The sequence below is a fragment of the Adiantum capillus-veneris genome, chromosome 5 (assembly GCF_014529385.1).
Source record: "Adiantum capillus-veneris isolate H3 chromosome 5, ASM1452938v2, whole genome shotgun sequence".
NCBI lineage: Eukaryota > Viridiplantae > Streptophyta > Polypodiopsida > Polypodiales > Pteridaceae > Adiantum > Adiantum capillus-veneris.
Genome location: NC_140935.1, coordinates 160997322 through 161001977, shown reverse-complemented (window position 1 = coordinate 161001977; position 4656 = coordinate 160997322). Strand labels below are relative to the sequence as shown.

Sequence of the window (4656 nt, the reverse complement as noted above, 5' to 3'; positions counted from 1 at the left end):
GCCAAGTAAACCTGATCCCTTTGCAAACCTGCATCCAGACCCTCCGGAAATGGCTCCAAAATCATCTTTTTATCTTCAAGAGCATGACCTTCTAAAGATTCAACCTATTATTCGAACACCTCATCACCTGCAAGGTTGGTGGCACCTTCGTTTTTGCATAGAGCCTCACGCTCATAGGCTATACCTACACCAGTTTCCACACAGTCATCTGCCGGAGCTAGCTCTCCACGGCTACGCACAAACTCTGACATGCTCACCAAGGCAAGGTTGCCCCACCCCCTGCATAGAAAAATCACTTCGACATACCTCCGCTTTTGCTTTTATTTGCTGCAAGTCTTCCTCGAAAACCTGCTCTTCAATCAAACTGGATGCACAATCAAACCACATTTCTTCCTCCAATAGGGACTTTCTTCCTCCAATAGGGACTCACCATCACATGACACAAGATTGAGCTGCTTGACTGGCAGATTCACACGAGACATTCCCACACTTGCACTATGTATCTCCTCGACCTTCAAATGGTTGGTAGGAAACTCGCATACATTGTTCATCCTTTCATCCACAAGAAAAACATCATAAGTCTCATACATGGAAGACCGGGATTCAGTCTCCCACATGCTATCTATATCCAAACTGCTACTAGGGCTATGAGAACTATCGGATTCCTCTTTTGAACTTGTCAATTCTTGGACCACTGCTACCTTCTTCAATGTTGGTTCGAAAACCAACACTTCTTCTTCAAAGCCTTTTATCCCCTCGTCCTCTTGAGGAAGCAAACTGGGTGGCACCCTGAACATACCTCTCTGCACCTTTTGAGACCTGGTTGGCAGTTGTTCTAGCTCTTCTACCCTGGCATTAGCTTCATGTGCTTTGATCACATTCATATCAACAAAAAAAAGGAGCTTTTACCTCTTGATATTCTTTAATTTGTTTGGGCTTAGGTCCACTGGCTGTCATGACTGTCGACTGTAGCAATCCTGCTTCCATCTTCTTCTTCATCTTCTGACTCTTTGCTTTGGCAATTCTGACAGCTTTGTCATAAGTGATTGGATCTTTATACTCCACCCTCTCTCGAACATAGGGATGCAAACATGATAGGAACCTTCTGAGATTAAAATATCCCGCATTGGTTGCTTGGGTAGCAGCTGCCAATTCTCCCCAAAAAACTTCAAATTTATCAACAAAAGCATCAAAATTGGTACTTACGTCCTGTTGCAAACCTTTGATCTTCGCATCTGCTTCCGAAGCTGACACCACCTTTCGATACCTTTGTAAGAACTGTTCGTAAAATCCGAGCCAATTCTGCTTGTGCACCTCTTCTAAGCCATCGAACCAAACCTTTGCTTTACCTCGCAGCACCAAAGGTAGAGTTTGGAGCTTCGCTTCATCACCTGGCATCCGCAGTACTGTCAACATAAACAACTCAAAATCGGCAAGCCAATCATCTGCATCCTCATATCCTTTGAACACCGGACCAAACTCCTGCTTCATCTTGACTCAAGCACACCTTGTTAGGAAGAAATCAGTGGATCCTCAGTGGGGGCACTACAAGATGGAAAGGGGAAAATGGGAAAACCACCAGCAAGTAAACTCGATGCCTCTATATAGCTCAATGATCTCACATCACCCCTATCCCCTAGCAAGCACACACCTAGACTCCCTATCTGCAAACAATTACTGTCCTGGCCCGATCCCGACCAACCCTGACTACATAGATCCGATTGCAAAGTAGGTTCAAATAGCCTCCATCTATAACACTGTAGAGCACCATGCGACATATAGGCAGTCTAATAAAAATCGATGCTCAAATTCCTACCCAATCCTTGACATATACTTGTCTATCTTCAAGCTTGCAGACTTGTACACACAAACATTCATATGGAAAGCACATATACACCCATTGCCTTCACATATACTAGGGCAAACAATTAATCATAAGAATGAGGGAGAGATAGAAAACAGTCATTTAAATTTCATTTAAATCTCAAGAATATGGAAGTTATGCCGATATAGACGTAATTCTGCACAGATGCATGAATTGTCGCCTCGCGCGTGTTGATTCCGAAGTAGATATGAAGGGGAGCTTGTAGCCTCTAAACACTTGGCCTCCGACTCGCTTCACATACACCACAACTAGGGCGTGATAGGCGGGTATAGATGAACCATCTTTCGCTTAACTGTAGTTGGAGAACTTCTCACAACACCCGAAGGTCACCGCAGGCATCATCCATGTACCCACCTTGCTTGGTGAACTTCTACCAGCCCTTCATGACCCCACCACAGCAGTCAGTCACCCCTCTTCTTCCTTCGATCTCCTCTCCCTTGTTGTCACCCAACCAGCGCCTTCTTTGACTCTCGTTCCACGATGCACCACCCTCGTGGCTTACTTCCTCCCCTGGCTCTTACGTATTGGCAGCCTTCTAACAATTTTGGCCGCCATCTCCCTGGCATATCACCCCGACTCTCATCTCCTGCATGGAGTGCTCCATGAGCTGGCCACCCTTGCCCTCCCATTGTCAGATGCGCCAATAGCAACCTCGCTATTGGTCGCTTCTCGTCTCCCCTTCTTGCCCGATAGCCCTTGGCGGCTTTGTTTTTGCAGCCTCCCGATCCTCCTCTGCATGCAACTGGCCACCCCTTTGTATCCCTCTCGTCCTCATGCACACCCATGTGGAGGCTTTCCCTCATCCTGTTCACTGGCCTTCCAAAACTGGCCCGCCACCGTCTGCATAGTGCCAACACCTGGCCTTCCTTTCCCTATACACTCCTCGTTGACTACAGCAACTGCAACACGCTTTTTTTTATATATCAATAGCTTTAAAAAGTTACTTCGGGCTTAGACCCCTTGCACACGCCATACATAACCACCTTCGAATACCTCCTTCAACCTTTCCGCCTGCACACCCTTCGAAGCTTGAACTCCACCCCTCATAAAAAATGCGACTAGCTTCCCGTTGCGTTGCCAATGACCAGAAGCAAGCCCGAGGATCACTTTTCATGCCGCCGGCCTCATGATCATAAGCTGTTACCCATTCATCTTCAAGCATCACCAATACTCGGACCTTGTCTAAGCAGTGCAAGCATTCAATATATCACAAATCATGGTACTAGCCCGTGCAAGAGCCTTTAAGAGACGCGAGCGGCTGAGGTTGAAAACCCCCGTTGGTCTGCTAAAATCCACATTTGACATACACATCACGATAGTGACGGCCATATCTTGCATCAAATAGCCACTGCAACACTTTGCCATCTGCTTGCAAATTGCCATGCCTCAACTTCCTGCACTTCCATAGATTGACACAGTTTGGCTGTACCAACGCATTCCTCTCTTTTTAAGCTTCCACAATGTGAAGCTCCGCACATCCATAGCTCTTTTTATTGCCCTAACTATGCTGGGGGTGCGGACCCTGCCAATGTAGCCGAATCAAACTCTTCCTATGGTGTTTGGTTTACATCTTTGTAACTATGGTCTTTTAAGTGTATTTTGGTTGTTGTCTTGCCATGTCTGAGGTATATGTGGTCGTAACCCCAATCCTGGACCATCTTTAATTGTCTCATGAATGGTCTTCCCAAGATGATTTCATAATTTTTTTGTTTGTTGAAATCAACTATTGCAAACATATGCTCATACTCGATTCCACATGAGGTGACAATTACTTTTTCTAAGAGTCCTAAAGGCTTCTCCATGTACCCATCTGCCAATTGCAATTTCATTCTGGTAGCTCTCAAGGCCGGTTTTCCCCATTTTTTCCAGATTTCATTAGTGGCAATAGCGACTCCTGCTCCACTGTCTAGAATAGCTTTGGAAACTGCTCCCTGGAATTCTACTGATAGCGTGGTGTTTCCATCTTCTCCCTCGCAATATTCTCCAACCTTGTTTAAAGGTACTGGACTAGTGTTTAGTTGAGGCTTGTCCAATTCTCTGATCCCTTCTTGAAGTTTCGAGGTGGGGTCTTTCACTTTGAATTTTTCTAAGCATTTTCCTACTGTGGTTCACATGTTTGGTCGTAACCTCAGGAGTTTGGCTAATGTGATTGTACATGCCACAGGGGTGGACAGCAACACAATCAACCCTTGTGAATCCATCACTCCGTTAGAAGAAAGTCTTTGAGATGGGATTGCTCTCACATCAGACTTGGCTTCATACTCTCCTAGGTAAGAGGGTAGAGTTTTCAGCGAGTCTGGTTGGCTGTGCCTCGAACTAATCGATCCATGGTCTCCCCCTTGTGAATGCATATCAAAGTTCATTTGTGATCTTGCCTCAAATACGTCAATAGGAGGTACGATCTCATTTTTCTCTTTTCTCGTGCTATTCATGTGGTAACTCACCCTGTTAGCTTCATTGGCATCACGGATTTGCTTCCACAGGTCATCTAGACCGTTTCAATCCCTACCCATTTCTACCAATGTTTTAGGCTGGAACCCCTCACTTGTTTCATTTGTCGTATTTGGCACTATCATAGGCTCTCCACTAGACTCAGAGGCATTCGTGAGTCTTTCCTTCATTTCTACTTGTTTATCAAAGTTGGTTTGATAGGGGTTGGAGCTGGTACTTCATGCCAACTTGCAGGTTTATCAAGCGGGTTTTCTATCAAGGATTGAGTTGTTTCAATCATCTTTCGACACATTTCCAACCTCTGTTTTTCTATTTTAGCA

The 4656-nt window shown here is 45.4% G+C and overlaps 1 pseudogene; it reads right to left on the bottom strand.

The window, feature by feature from the left end:
• Window positions 1-748: 748 nt before the first annotated feature.
• LOC147458438 (uncharacterized) lies at window positions 749-1491 on the bottom strand (annotated as a pseudogene).
• Between the last annotated feature and the right edge of the window lie 3165 nt (window positions 1492-4656).